Source organism: Myotis lucifugus, unplaced genomic scaffold, assembly GCF_000147115.1.
Source record: "Myotis lucifugus unplaced genomic scaffold, Myoluc2.0 scaffold_18, whole genome shotgun sequence".
NCBI classification, from domain to species: Eukaryota; Metazoa; Chordata; class Mammalia; order Chiroptera; family Vespertilionidae; genus Myotis; species Myotis lucifugus.
Genome location: NW_005871066.1, coordinates 7,846,437 through 7,863,089, shown reverse-complemented (window position 1 = coordinate 7,863,089; position 16,653 = coordinate 7,846,437). Strand labels below are relative to the sequence as shown.

General features: G+C 41.1%; 1 protein-coding gene across 1 annotated transcript in view; it reads right to left on the bottom strand.

Annotated features, from left to right (window-relative positions):
- NRCAM (neuronal cell adhesion molecule) overlaps positions 1-16,653 on the bottom strand; it is a 233,960-nt gene that overhangs the window by 192,334 nt on the left and 24,973 nt on the right. Inside the window, exon 2 of the mRNA XM_023751014.1 lies at positions 2,619-2,775. The gene's annotated coding sequence lies outside the window, so the exon portion shown is untranslated. The remainder of the gene's footprint in view (positions 1-2,618; positions 2,776-16,653) is intronic.

Sequence of the window (16,653 nt, the reverse complement as noted above, 5' to 3'; positions counted from 1 at the left end):
AAAGTTACCACGTAAGTCCCTAGGAAAAATCTTAACTTATTATGCCAAGAAAATAATACCAACAAGTACAGATATAAATAAAATAATAGATAATAGCAAAATGAAATGGAAATTAAGAATATAGTGAGATGTTTTTTGATACTGAATAATATTGAAGGCTTAGATACAAAATCAAATTTATATTTTAAAAAATGATTTTTAACTATTGCATGTAACTCTCAAATCAATGTTTTTAGCCCTAGACCCTCCCTAACAATTACACTTGCAACTGCCTGATGGACATTTCTATGTAAATGTCACATATTTACCTCAAAGTTTTCTTCTCCCCAAAGATAAGTTCTCTTTTCTCCTAAATTCCCTTTATGGCAGCGGTTCTCAACCTGTGGGTCGCGGCCACTTTGGGGGTCGAACGACCCTTTCACAGGGGTCGCCTAAGACAATCGGAAAACACCTATATAATTACATATTGTTTTGTGATTATTCACTATGCTTTAATTATGTTCAATTGTAACAATGAAAATACATTCTGCACATCAGATATTTATATTACAATTCATAACAGTAGCAAAATTACAGTTATGAAGTAGCAACGAAAATAATTTTATGGTTGGGGGTCACCACCACATGAGGAACTGTATTAAAGGGTCGCGGCATTAGGAAGGTTGAGAACCACTGCTTTATGGCATCATCATGCTCTCAGTCACTCAAGTCAGAGACCTGAGAATCCCAAGTCCTAACATTTTCTCACTTCCAGTGCCCCAACTATCACCAAACCCAGCACATTCTAGCTCTTTCACATTTCTCTCTTTCTCTGTTCCTCACTGTTTCTACCCTAATTCTAGCCCTCCCATCTTTTCCCCCAAATCATTACAAAACAAATCTTCCTCCCTTCAATCTTACTCACCCCCAGCTCTTTCTCTACACTCTCTCCAGGTTAACACACCTAAAATGCTAATGATTGCCAGCTTAAAACTCCTCGGTGCTTACACACACACACACACACACACACACACACACACACACACACACACCATACCTAGAACAACTTATTATTTCCACATATGGGTTTCACAACCCTATCCCACTGCTCCTGTCTGCAATACCCTCCTCCCTGCTCTTTAGCTGGCTCACTCCTATTTACCTCTCAAGGGCCATTTCAGGGTCACCTTGTCCAGGCAGACTGCTTAACACACACAAACCTCCGACGGCAGGCTGTGTTTGATGCCTTTTTCATTCCTTAATGCACTCTCAGTATACTTTTATCATATTGGAGTTGAGCATATTGATTTATTTGCCTGTCTCTTGGAATTTGACAGATATTCCTGAAAGGTAAGTGCTTATCACCTTTGCTTCTCGAAATCCTAGCAAAGTTTATTGAATCAAACTATGGAAGAAAATAGATGGGAGGATATGTAGAGAGTTATAAATGTTTAGAAATAGTCATTGTTTTCCTTAGTTATGCAAATATAATTTCATGGCTTTGCAAAGTGCTTTCATATAATTTATATTGTTTGATCCTTGAAACAATCCTTAGAAGGCAGGGTAAGGTAGATATGAAGGCTCATACAGTACCTCTCATGGTTTTGCTTCCCACAGCTTCAGTTACCCAGGGTCAGTCATAGTCCAAAAATATTAAATATTTTATAAAATAATTCCAGAACTAGACTACTGATAAGTTTTAAATCTCACGCCATCCCCATCCATCTCTCTGGGTATGTGAATCGTCCCTTTGCCCAGCATGTCCATGCCCGCTAGTCAATTGGTCTTCTTCATGGTTATCAGATCGACTATCATGGTAACTCGGTGCTCGTGTTCCAGTAACCCCCCCTTTTTTCTTTTAAGAATAGTTTAATGATTTTTAGAGAGCAAGGAAGGGAGAGGGAGAGAGAAAACATCAATGGGCTGCCTCCTGCATGCCCCCTCTAGGGGATGGAGCCTGCTACCCAGGCATGTGCCCTTGACAGGGAATCAAATCAACAACCTCCCTGGGCACAGGACAAGGCCCAATCAACTAAGCCATACAGGTCAGGGCCAGTAACCCTTATTTTACTTAATAATGACTCCAATGTGCAAGAGTGGTGATGCTGGCAATTCGGATATGCCAAAGAGAAGTCATAAAGCACTTCCATTAAGTGCGTATGTACAGGAAAAAAACATAGTAAGTATGGGGTTTGATACTATCTGCAGTTTCAGAGATCTGCTGGGAGTCTTGGAATATTTCTCCTATGGATAAGGGGGCACTACTACACATAAGACATTTCTCTGAGAAGGAAATGTTAAATGTTATTGATTTTTTTTAAAGTAGGGGTGTGTGTGTGTGTGTGTGTGAGAGAGAGAGAGAGAGAGAGAGAGAGAGAGAGAGAGAGAGAGAGAGAGAAGTCTTCTTAGGTCAGAACTGCAATGTCAAATAAAGTAAATTCCTGTTTGGTCAAAATAGCCAATTGATTTTCTTCATAACTTCTAAAACAGTCTCCTAAAAAAGAAAAACTCTCAATTCTGGATAGAGAATTTTCAACACCCTAATGCTCTATCCACTCTTTTTTTAAGAGGTATATTTCAGAATACAGAACAACTCATTTAGATTTCTAAATATAAAACGAGAACTGACGGGCCCTCACCTTTGGAAGATCTGCTGGGCCAAGGGTTTCCTGAACGTTTCCCTGATTTTTGAAGCTGTCTTTTTCTCAGGATGATGCCAACAGCTGAGAGCAGCTTTGGTGAAAGTCTTCAGCAAACAAGGGTGGGGACTGCTGAAGAAGAGTATCACAAAGACTCCTGAAAAAGAAAAAAAAATCAGAACAGTGAAAAATTGTTTGGGGTTAGTTTATTCTATTGACCTGAGATTTCATTCTATTATCCTACTACAATTGACAAGGAGAACTTAATACATATTAAACTCCATGATTAAATTTGAACTAAGGTTTACTGTATTTAAGGACCTCAATGATTAAGAAACTTTAAGCAATTTAACAGCAACAGGTAATGAAATAAAGGTAACATAATTCCAATTACATTTTGGTCTGAATGATCCCTAAATAGCAGGAAACACGCTATACACAAATCAAAAAGGAAAAAGAAGCCCTTGATCTTAGTCTACTCTCATACTTCATGGGAATACACCATGCTTTATAATCACATCAACACACAGGCCACGGCTGGGAAGAATCTAATACAGACTTAAAAGAACAAACAATGAAGAACTAAGTATTTGATCAAGGTTGACGATGCCAGAGAGGAACTCAGCAATGCAATTACGTTTTACAGGTGGCTTAGAAGGCAGTGGGGAAGGAGGCATCTGGGAATAAGGAAAACAAGCATAAGGTTAGAGTAGAACTACACAGAGTGAAACCTTAATTAAACAGAAGTGCTTGAGTAGTGTGTTTGTTTAATACCTCCCTTTAATGAAAAAGGGTGAGAGCCACAGAAAGGATTGTTTAGAAAGTCTCTTTGAAACCAGAATTGGGGTTAGTCTGTGGTGAGAAGAGCAGAAGACAGGAGATCCGGACCTGCCTCCACTGCTCACAGCCTCACCCAGGCTTGCCAAGTGCTTGATGTTGTGGCCACATTTGCACCACAGGAAGAGCTTTCAAAAAATATTGATGGCTTGGCCCCCACACAGGCCAAGTAAATCCTTGGCCAATAAATCAGAATTTCAGGTGGGATGGAGCCCAAGTATAGTTTTTTGTCGTGTTTTTTTTTTAAATAGAGAAAGTCAGAGATGTTCTTTGATCACTCATCTAGCTCTAACATGGTCTTTTACACATATTTTGCACCTCATAACTCAAGTTTGTTTTAAAAACAAATTCAATTTAAAGTAATAGTATCCAAAATTAAAAAACCCAGTCCTAGCCAGCTTTTCTCAGTAGTTAGAGCATTGGCCAGTGGACGAAGGGTTGTGGGTTCAATTCCAATCAAGTGCATGTACCTCGGTTGTAGGCTTGACCCCTGGCCCCGGGGCCATGTGCGGGAGGCAACCAATTGATGAGTCTCTTTCACTTTGACGTTTCTCTCTTTGTGTGTCTCTCCCTCTCCCTTCCATTGTCTCTAGAAATCAATAGAATCAGGTGAGGATTAATAACACAACAAAAATTTTAAAATCCCAGTAAAATTAAATAGTTCCCCAATTTTCAAGAGGCAGTGACAGGCTCTGAGATGTACAGTGACTTATGCAAGGTCTGAGCAAACTCCAGGACAGAATCAAGTCCTCTGGGGAGGATAAAGTGGGATCATGAACTGGGCTGGACATAACTCTATTTCAGCCTAGAGTGGGCATGATCAGAAGAGGTGGAGCCACACTGATGACAGGGTACGGATGCTATGGCTGTGTGGGCAGAGGGGAGCCTAACCTCAGGGTTGCTGCCCCTTCAGGAATAATAGGGATAAAAATAATCCTGGTAGCTAAATTATTGAGCACTTCAGATGAGCTAGAGACTGTGCTAAGAAAGAAGGGCTTTAATCCTCACAAGAACTCTCTGACCTAAGTACTATTATTATCTCCAATTTATAAAAGAGAAGCTGAAGCCAAGAGAGCTTAGTCCTATCTCCAAAATAGTGGAACTAGAATTATAAAGAGCTGGTCTCTCTCCTAACCATAAGTTGCCTTGAGGGAATGCAGTTAACAGGCAGCTAGAGGCAAGGCTACTCCGCCCTTGTAGGCGCTTTGTCTTCTTTTGTCACAATGCATTTTCTCACATTGGAAAGTGGAAACAGAAGCATCCTTCCCAGTGCTTTCAGATTTCCTCAGATTAAAGAACTAATTTGTTTGGGAAAGGATTAACATTTCTCCCTTCACCACACACACACACACACCCCACCCCACCCCACACACACACACACACTTCCAACTTGATAAAGTTTGAATGCTGAGATTTCATTATGCTATTTTGGAGAAATCAGCTCAGGCAACTATCAGAAGAGTCATCACTGAAATCTGTCCTAAATGACTCAGTCCATCATGACATAAAGCTGAGCTAATATCTCTGGAACATCATTTACAATTCATTTGGAAAAAACTCACCAAACTTTCTTACACTCACCTAAATCATCTTAGAGAAGTATCTTTGTTGCAGTATGCTGTCTCATTATATTTACATCATGTAAAATAATTTCCTTTCTTTAAAGTATTGTTATTAGCCTTAGTTGGTTAGGGCACCATCCCGATATCCCAAGGTTATGGGTTCAATCCCTGGTCAGGCAACATACAAGAATCAACCAATGAATGCAAAAATAAATGGAACAACAAATTGATGCTTCTCTCTCTCTCTTCATATCTCTCTCTCTCTCTCTCTCTCTCTCTCTCAAATCAATAAATAAAAATGAAGGTTTTATTTTCACCCCATCCCATTAATATGTTACCTTTATCGAATGTGGTTCATTTTTCCAACCTGCTCAAAACTCTGGCTTCTCAATTCTGTCCTTCCAAATATTTTTTATGCCTCTCACCTTCATGTTAAATTAGGTAAGCATGCCATCTACAATAATGTTCATGCTATCATAAAAATTGGATACTATTCACAGAGCAAATAGTGGCATAAAAATAATGAAAACTGTCTGGCCGGTGTGGCTCAGTTGATTGGGTGTCATCCTGTGCACAGGGAGATTGCTGGTCCCATTCCCAGTCAAGGACACATGCCCGGGTTGCAGGTTGGATCCCCAATCAATGTTGCACTCTCACATCAATGTTTCTCTCTCTCTCCCTCTCCCTTCCTCTCGAAAAATCAATAAACTATTATTTTTTAAAAAAGAAAACCTAATAGTCAATAAATTAAAATAAATTTATTTTAGTGCCAAAGTCATTACTTAAAATTAATAATCACCGCCGAAACCGGTTTGGCTCAGTGGATAGAGCGTCGGCCTGCAGACTGAAAGGTCCCGGGTTCGAATCCGATCAAGGGCATGTACCTGGGTTGCGGGCACATCCCCAGTAGGGGGTGTGCAAGAGGCAGCTGATCGATGTTTCTAACTCTCTATCTCTCTCCCTTCCTCTCTGTGAAAAATCAATAAAATATATATATTAAAAAAATTAATAATTACCAATTCTCCAAATAGACTGCAAACCATCCTGAAGATATAAATAGCTACATAAACTGACATGTCCAAACAATTCATTTGCTGAATCGAGGTTTTACTATTTATTTGGTAGAGATTGCAAAACCCAGGAGAATTAGGTTCCAGCATCATTAGAAAAAATTAGGCCATAGTTGAGATAATTGGCAACATGAACTTTGTAGTTAGAGTAATTACCTGTGCAGCAGACCAAGAAGTTATGTTTGAGAAGCATATTGCAAAAACAGAGCCAAGTTAGCTTCATCCTTCCCTGAGGCAATCATGGAAATTAGCAAAATCTGTCCTTTTAGGTCATCTGGTACACTCCTGCCAAAGTGAAATTGTTTCCCAAAGATCTCAACTGCTTTGTCTAATTTACCTTTCAATTAGCCTGGGATCTCTTCTTATAGCTAAAAGCCCCACACTGAAGAGCTTTTTAAGTTCTCGTGTCTGCTTTTTTAGTTTTTCTGTCTCTGTCATTACTGTCAGGGTGTCAAACTCCAATTTCTCATGGTGATCAGTGAGCCTGCCTGGAGTAACCAAACCTTCTTCACTATTCTAATTGGATACTTGTGGTCCTCCTAGGACAGTGATGGCGAACCTTTTGAGCTCGGCGAGTCAGCATTTTGAAAAACCCTAACTTAACTCTGGTGCCGTGTCACATATAGAAATTTTTTGATATTTGCAACCATAGTAAAACAAAGACTTATATTTTTGATATTTATTTTATATATTTAAATGCCATTTAACAAGGAAAAATCAACCAAAAAAAAATGAGTTTGCATGTCACCTCTGACATGCATCTTATAGGTTCGCCATCACTGTCCTAGGGCAAGGGAAACAAAAGAGAAAATAAATAGGACTACGTCAAAATTAAAAGCTTCTGCACAGCAAAAGAAACCACCAACAAAGTGAAAAGGGAGCCCACTGTATGGAAAAACATATTTGGCAATGATACAACTGATAAAAGGTTAATATCCAAATTATATAAGGAACTCATACAACTTAACAAAAGCAAGTAAAACAATCCAATTTAAAAAATGGATAAAGGACCTAAATAGACACTTCTCCAAAGTGGACATACAGATGGCCAATAGACATATGAAAAATTCTCAAAGTCACTAATTATCAGAGAGATGCAAATTAAAATGACAATGAGGTATCACCTCACACCTTTCAGAATGACTATGGTCAACAAATCAACAAATGACAAGTGCTGGCCAGGATGTGGAGAAAAGAGAATCCTAGTACACTGCTGGTGGGAATGCAGACTGGTGCAGCCATTATGGAAAGCAGTAGGGAGTTTCCACAAAAAATTAAATATGGAACTGCCTTTTGACTCATTAATCCCACTTCTAGGAACATATCCTAAGAGATCTGAAACACCAGTCAGAAAGAATATATGCACACCTATATTCATAGCAGCATAATTTACAATAGCTAAGATCTAGAAACAGTCCAAGTGCCCCTCAGTAGATGAGTGGATAAAAAAAGCTGTGATACATTTCACCATGGAATACTATGCAGCAGTAAAAAAGAAGGATCTCTTACTTTTTGAGACAGTATGGAGGGACCTCGATAGTATTATGCTAAGCGAAATAAGCTAGTCAGAGAAAGACAAGTATCACATGATCTCACTTATATGTGGAATCTAAAGAACAAAATAAACTGATGAACAAAACAGATCCAGAGACATAGAAGCATAGAACAGACTGTCAGATCTCAGAGGGAAGGCAGGATTCGGTGGGTTGGAAGGAAGAGTTAACCAAAGAACTTGTATGCATATATGCATAACCCATGGACACAAACAAAAGTGTGGTGAAGGCCTGGGGTGGGGGTGGGGGGGCGGTGCGGGCTACATGAGGTCAATGGGGGGAAAAGGAGGACATCTGTAATACTTTCAACAATGAAGATTTTTTTAAAAAGACATAATAATACCATTTTGTGTTGTATGGCATTCTGTGGTTTCTTTTGCACAGAAGTAATCTCACTTAATACTGAAAAATAAGTATTTTCTTGACATTTTACAGATAGCGTTTCAGTAAGAGTAGGTGACTTCACAATAATTCATCACAGTTAGTAAGTGTCAAAGTCAGGACCCCAGCGGCAAACTTTGTGATTCTAAGTCCACGTTACTTCCACCAGCCCACAGCTGCATTCACTGTTTATGCAGAGTGAATGACTACGAAGCAATGTGTGCATGTAGTTACTTTTGAAACTGGCTGGCATATGTTTGGTCTTCATAATCTTATGAGGTGAGCAATTCTATTATCTAATAGAGCAGAAAATTTGGACACAGAAAGTGACTAATGACCCTCGGTTGTACGGCTAGCACGTGGAAGAAAGTGATAAATACTCAGAGAGCAGTGCCACCCGGAAGAGACATGGAGGAAGTCACCAGGTCTGTTGCTAGGAAGAACACTAAGCAAGTTTGGGAACGTTTTCTACCGTTTCCAGCACAGCGAGACTTTTCTTCTCTTGTAAATCCTGTGAGAAGACACTGGCACTGGAAATGAGAGAAGGATGGCAATTCCAAGAGAAGAGGGACATGTGATGCTTCCCCTTTCCTTCCTCCATGACTGTGAGCGACTTGGCAGCACCCAGAGCTCCAGCGGATGACTTCCCCTGGGTTGTAACACTTGCTGTATATGTTTTCTACAATTTCCAGTTCTTCGGACAGATCACACTGGTTGAACAAAGCAGAGAGAAAAGACCTTTGGCGCGCAGGGCCTTATAATTGTGGTTGGTGACTTTGTAGTTACTGCCCGCGAGACTCATAAACCAAGATTTGGCAGTTTGCTGGGACGCCAGCTTTAATCGCACAAATTTGCTGGCTGCTAGGCATTCACACCTCAGTGTAGTACTCTGAACCAGTTTTCAGGTACGGAAAGAGGGAGCCAGTTCAAAAAAAAATGCATTCAGTGAGTAACTTTCAGGGCCCAGATATAAGACTGAAGGCTTCTTTCAATCCTCAGTAATTCCCTAAGGTGGCCATTGTTCCATATGAGCATATCGAGGCATAGAGAAATTCAGTAACACACCCCAAAGTCAGAGAACTTGTCCATGTCAGAGATGGGATTTGAACCTGGTATGAGGGGAGGGGAGGGAGCCACTACATGAGAGATAAAACTTTGTTAATGTTGGAGAGGCAGTTAAGTTTAGATCTGAGATATATGTAAAAAAAAAACACACAAGGCTGCCCTGGCTGGGTAGCTCTGTTGGTTGGAGAGGCATCCTGTACACCAAAAGGTTGCAGGTTCAATTCCCAGTCAGGGCACACACCTAGGTTGTGGGATCGATCAGCAGTCGGGATGCATATGGGAAGCAACCCTGATCAATGTTTCTCTGGCACATCAATGTCTTCTCTCTCTCTCTCTCTCTCTCTCTCTCTCTCTCTCTCTCTCTCTCTCTCCCCTTTCCTCTGTGCCTCAAATCAATATCCCTGGGTGAGGATTCATGGACATATGTTCCACAGGAAAAGCCAGAAGCCTCTACAAACCTTTCCATGTTCTTGCCCCAAAGCCTCAGAAACCAGTCCCACAGGGCCTGCTGTGTCCCAGAAGCTTAGAGGTAGAGGGAGAAGTGTGTCAAAGACAGGATTTGCCTGGGCTCCCGCTGATAAAATACATGGGGATCCAGAGGAGGAAGAAAGCACTTCCGGCTGCGATCAGGTAGTAAACTACTAACTACCTCATTGGCAGTGAAAGGAAGGATCGAAGTGGAATGGTGACCCAGGCAGCAGCAGAGATGAGAAGCCAGAGGAGATCTGAGCGCATTTGAAGGTTCGGAAGACAGATATAATACGGAGACACAGGGAGAGAATTAAGCTACAAGTGGCAAAAGTGGTGGATGGCGCCAAGGCTCAGTACATGGGGCTTGGTGAAAGGGACACACGCATAAGTAATTTAGGGAGTTCCCACTGCACTTTAGCCACTTCAATTACCCCACCAGAAGGAGAGAGTAGACTCATCTCACCTCTTCTCCCTGGGGGAGGATACTCTTCTGAAATTAGTCTTCAAGAACTAATGCTACATGCAACCCATGTGCACACTGTCCTGTCCTCTTACGAAAAACAGCTGGAGTCGGTCAAAATGAAACGAAATGCCATCACACCTCGACTGTAATACAAATGCCTTGCAACCTCGAACTTGATAGGGTAAACAAAACAAAATGGTTTTGATGACTCTGAAAAGCAACTGAACTAGTTCCAACTTCAGCAGGGCTTTGTTTGTTTTGCTCAGCTCCCTTTAAAAAACATTTAGTGAGGGCTTATTGGGTAACACACTAGTTTGAAGCTGGAATGCTAATTACATTTATTTTTGTTCCTCATTCTGTCTGGATTGTTTTAGACAGGGTTTTATTTTTATTTGAGGGAAGTTTTAAAGCTATTTTTAAATAATGTTCATATTTTTCTCTGATTAAAAAAAGTGTTTTTATTTTTCAAAACATGAAAAGTACAGAATTTTTTTAAATGAAGAACAAGTGTTTTCTTCCACGACCAAACATAAAAATTGTCAATATTTTGGTGTTTGTCTTGCAAGTGTTATATTTTTCCTGTATGTATATGTGACTGCATTTTTAAAGAAAATATATATTTTATTGATTTTTTACACAGAGGAAGGGAGAGGAATAGAGAGTTAGAAACATCGATGAGAGAGAAACATTGATTCAGCTGCCTCCTGCACACTCCCTCCTGGGGATGTGCCCGCAACCAAGGTACATGCCCTTGACCGGGATCGAACCTGGGACCCTTGAGTCCGCAGGCCGATGCTCTATCCACTGAGCCAAACAGGTTAGGGCTGTGTCTGCAGTAGCAGTTGTATCATACAGTGTGCATGGATTCAGTAACTTGCTGTTCTCACTTAACAATATAAAATGAACATTTCTCCAAGTTATTAAATATCCTATAATATCAGTTTTAGTTTCTGCATAATATTTTACCATATAAAAATCATATTCATTTAATCAATTTTCTAATATTGGCCATTAATACTATTTCGTTGGCTAACTTTTGATATCATTTTCTAAATATGTACTATTTTACTAGCACTGACTGAAAAATAGCCAGTAAAATTCTTACACAATTGCTATGTGGAGCATTATTCAATGGGAGGGTTTCAGATGGGTGCCTGCTCAGAGCAGCACCAGCAGACATCCTGCCTGGTCCCACCTTTTCCCATCCCAACCCTCCCCTCCCCAGTGGCCACACATCTGTACTTTGGCAATGAGTAGTCTACTCCATTACATATGATCAGAGGCACTGGCTAACCCTTAACCCAGATTATTTTAAAAGCTTGAATTTTCATGAACATATCAGAGCAGGACAGATGAACCAATTGGCCCTCAAACCCAGACTGTGTGTGGAGACAGTTCTTCCTGGGACAGAGAGTTTATGAGTAACACTGATAGCCTAGCATAAAATAACAATAATGTTACTTTTTGTCATATGTGGTCATATTATGCCTCAAAAAAAGTCATACTATGTCTCAAAAGAAACAAAAAGCTAGATTGTGAAAATATCACTAACGACTTTCTTTTGTGTTATTATCTATAAATAAAGTGTAATATGCTAATTAAACTGGATGTCCTTCCGGAAGACCTTGCGGACGAAACCTGGGTCCCGGGTGCTGGAGGGAAGCCGGTGCTGGCAGCCAGGGGAAGGAAGGCCTACTCTTGCAAAAATTTCGTGCACTGGGCCTCTAGTTATTAAATATTAGATAAGAAGAACAGCTCATGATTCTGAGTCTCCACTGTAATTGTTCTCAGCCCTGCTGGTTCATTTTAAATATGTGTAGTTGTATGTGAATTATAGCTCAATAAAGCTGTTAAAAAATTAAGACTCCAGATGCCTAAAACCCACACCTGAGATTCTGATTTAACTGGTCTGGAGTGGGGTTCCACTCAAGTTATTAAATATCCTATAATATCAGTTTTAGTTTCTGCATAATATTTTACCATATAAAAAGTCATTGATCTACCATGTCATGAATCTTCCCAAATTAAAATTAATCAATTCATTGATATAACTGATAAAAGATTGGTAAGAAAATATTTTTAAAGAAGTGATTTTGTCATTTTCAAGTACAAAGAATAACAAATCTGCTATTTTAAAGAGTGCTACCCAGTGAAAACTTTAATTTTGCCTTAATAATTTGTAATAACTCATTAATCAAACTTTAAAGAACCTGCTAGAGGGCACCATCACCCCCTCCTGACATTTGAGGCTCTATGCCAGTTCCATCTATAGATACCGAGACAGCTTCACATCATAACAAAATATCCAAGCCTTCTTAATAGAGAAAATTAATCTTCAATATTCACTCACATTTACTCTGTTATTAATAAGAAACTTCTAACATAATTAGTGTTGGCTTTGAGTGCAATTTGGAGCTGCACCCAGCTGGAAATGGGCCATCGGGTTTCATTCCTCACCAAGGCTGAGCACTCTCTGAAAGGGATCAGAAGAAAAGAAATGGAACCAGCCTTCATTCAGAAAGAAACGGTCTAAGTTAACTGGAATGACTGTGTGTGGTCGCGGGGACAGAACTATGGCTGCCACAGTTCCTCATCACCTCCGGCCTCCATACGGCACCACAAAATGGAAGTCACAAATAAATGAAGCACTCTGGGTGGGGAACGAGAGGTGTGGCATGTCCCGGGAGCTGCTGGCGGTGAGGCAAGATGCCAAACAGCTGACCAGATGAAAATGCAGCTGAGGAGCAGCAGAATTCAACTGCTTTAGGCACAACGAATGCGTGAACATCAAGCAGGAATTCAAGAGTAAGGTTAGGGTCCATGTCTGCAGAGTATTCAGAGAAACATAAACTGGAAAAAGGTATGATTTCCAGACTGCTGACCGCTATCATGATTTTAGGTAAAATTAAGTAATATTGAACTTGTTTTTTTCTCAATAGAAATAGATGAAATAGTTTATATCCCTTACAGGGAAAAAAAATGTAAGATCAACTTGCAACTTACTCTCAGCTCCATGCCTGATCCTTCCTCCTAACAGCCAGGATAGACAGCTACACTCATACTAAAAACTGGGGCTCCTGCCCTAGCTGGTTCGGCTCAGTGGATAGAGCGTCGGCCTGCGGACTGAGGGGTCCCAGGTTTGAATCCAGTCAGGGGCACATGCCCAGGTTGCAGGCTCGATCCTCAGGAGGGGGCGTGCAGGAGGCAGCCAATCAGTGATTCTCTCTCATCATTGATGTTTCTATCTCTCGCTCCCTCTCCCTTCCTCTCTGAAATCAATAAAAATATATTTTTTAAAAAAACTGGGACTCCTCTTGACACTTCCTCCCCAAACTTCCCCACCTGTTGACACCCACTGTTGGCCTCTCTTCAGAGCCTCTTCACACCCCTGCCTGGATTCGTTTTCAATTCCATTTTCACCCCAAATGCCATTTCTCAGATCACCCCAGTCTCTAGGCACCATGCCTGCAGACCAGGTCACCCATCTTCATCCCAGTGCCCAGATCAGGGCCCAGGAACCAGTTTTTTGGTGGGGGAGCCACAGTGCCTTAGCCACTCCCTCCACCACACAACTGTTCTAAATGTTCGAACATCACCTCATGAGAGACAGGCAATGAACCCTCACTTCAGTGGTGAGAAATTCAATTTTAACAGAATTTCCCGAGGCAAAAGCAATCCTTATGCCTATAGAAATTGTGAACACAAAGCTATGGTTACCTTACCTTGCAAGATACAATAATATGCATAGACTTTTGGAAGAAACCTAGAATCTAAAACTATCTATATTATAATTTCTAATTCATTACCAAACTTGAAACCAAAAAAAAAAAAATTATACACGCACACACACATTCTTCCTATTATATCATCCTTTTTACAAAGCTGTGTTTGGTTAATTTCCAACTAAATCAAGCCAAGTATATATCCTATCTTTCGCTTATTTCTGCCACTGCCCTGGGTTGGTTTTTAAATCATTACAAAAAGCAGAATGCTGAATCATTAAAAAACAGAGCTAGACTCAGAAAAGCCAGCTCAGCACAGAGACTTCTGACTCAGGAAAGCCCCAAATCCATATTCTTACAGTGCATTTTAGTCCAAATGTTACAACTGAGTAGACCTTGAATTTCAAGTTAACAAACTCCATTAAAGGATAGATACAAAAACATGAGCCCATGTGTATATACTAAATAGCCCATGATTAAATTTTGGTCTGTTTTCTTGTGTAGTGATTCTGATCACTACAACTGTATTTCACTAAATTTTTTATAAAGGAAAGCCCTGTTATAGTCGTTTCAGTATAAATTGATACTCAATATATAGACCTTTAGAACATTACAAGCCGTTTCACATGAAGCCTGGAGGATAGTTTTCCCGGAGAAGAGATAGAGGTGAAACATGAGAGAGTGCTCTTTAAAAATGGGATGGGCACCCAGGAGTACAGTAGCTGGCAATCCCCTCTGCCAGTGAAGCTCCCCCGGGCACTTGGAGAAACACGCTGATGCTTGGGCCCTTCTCCCAGGGACCTAATTGGTCTAGGGTAGGGACTGGGCCTTCATCAATTTTTAAAGCTCATTCTAATGTCTATTAGAAGTAAAGCATCCCCAGAGGTAGGTTCTACTTCAATAGAAGACTAAGAACTCTGTTCTTTCAAGGAAAGAACGGCTCACCTCCTGGGGGGGTGGGGGGTGGGGGGAGGACGGATTAGTCCCCTGTCACAGCAAGCTAGGAAGGAGGGGCTCCATATATATCTAAGCCCCAATCAGGGACCATGGAAAAAGGGGTCCTAAAATCTTTGAAACGGATTGTTTCTTCTATACTAGTTCTACCTAGGATCAGTATTTAAGTTAGAATAAGAGAACAAAATACCTCATTTGTAATGCCATCCTTAGAACAAAACAGCGTGTATAAAATCTTTCATATTGTCTGCACAAAACTTGCTAAGCTACAAAATAAAATTGAAATTTTATTTTCAGAATTAGTCTATTAAATGTGATCCTTCTACTAGTATAATGAATTGAATTATATTCTAATTTTTTATACTCCTTCCCATCTTTCTACTACTTCAGCCTATAAAAGGCCTTTTTAAAGTAACTGGCATCTGTTTTCCTTCAATTAATAAAAAAATTCCTCATTCTTCCTCAGGTGACTGGGGAGGCTGAGCCACTGGGCCCTATAGGACACCAACCACACAAGGCCACTCCATCAACTCAAGGAGACTTAGCAGCTACCCAGTTCATAGAAGCAAACACAGGGAAGCAGCCAAAATGCGGAGACAAAGAAACAAGTCACAAATGAAAGAAATGGATGAAAGCAAAATACTGGATATAGAGTTCAAAACCATGGTTATAAGGTTACTCAAGAATCTTCTAGAAACCTCCGAGAAATTTAGTGAGACCCTCAAGGATATAAAAAAGAACCAATCAGAAATTAAGCATACACTGACTGAAATAAAGAATATTATACAGACTCCCAACGGCAGACGAGAGGATCCCAAGAATCAAGTAAAAAATTTGAAATACGAAGAAGCAAAAAATACCCAACCGGAAAAGAAAAAAGAATCCAAAAATATGAAGATAGTATAAGGAGCGTCTGGGACAACTTCAAGCGTACCAACATCCAAATTATGGGGGTGCCAGAAGAAGAGAGAGAGCAAGATATTGAAAACATATTTGAAGAAATATTGACAGAAAACTTCCCCTACCTGGTGAAAGAAATAGACTTACAAATCTAGGAAGTGCAGAGAACCCCAAACAAAAGGAATCTAAAGAGGACCACACCAAGACACCTCATAATTAAAATGCCAAGAGCAAAAGACAAAGAGAGAATCTTAAAAGCAGCAAGAGAAAAACAATTATTACCTACAAGGGAGTACCCATACAACTGTCAGCTGATTTCTCAAAAGAAACTATGCAGGCCAGAAGGGAGTGGCAAGAAATATTCAAAGTGATGAATAGCAAGAACCTACAACCAAGATTACTCTACCCAGCAAAGCTATCATTCAGAATTGAAGGTCAGGTAAAGTGCTTCACAGACAAGAAAAAGCTAAAGGAGTTCATCACCACCAAACCAGGCTGGCCAGGCACCCCAGTGAGGACCCCCACCCTGAAGGGGGTGTGGCCAGCCTGAAAACGGCCCTCAGCCCCTCACCCAGGCTGGCCAGGCACCCCAGCCGGCCCCAACCCGTGCACCAGGCCTCTATCCTATATAATAAAAGGGTAATATGCAAATTGACCCTAACAGCAGAACCACTGGGAATGACTGGTCACTATGACACACACTGACCACCAGGGGGCAGATGCTCAATGCAGGAGCTGCCCCCTGGTGGTCAGTGCACTCCCACAGGGGGGGCTATGCTCAGCCACAAGCCAGGCTGACGGCTGCCAGCACAGCGGTGGTGGCAGGAGCCTCTCCCGCCTCCTCAGCAGCACTAAGGATGTCCGACTGCAGGATAGGCCTGCTCCCCGCTGACAAGTGGACATCCCCCGAGGGCTCCCGGGCTGCCAGAGGGATGGCTATCTGCCAGCTTAGGCCTGATCTCCCGGGGAGCGGGCCTAAGCCAGCAGGTGGACATCCCCCGAGGGGTCCCAGCCTGGAAGAGAGCACAGGCCAGGCTGAGGCCCCCCCCCCCGAGTG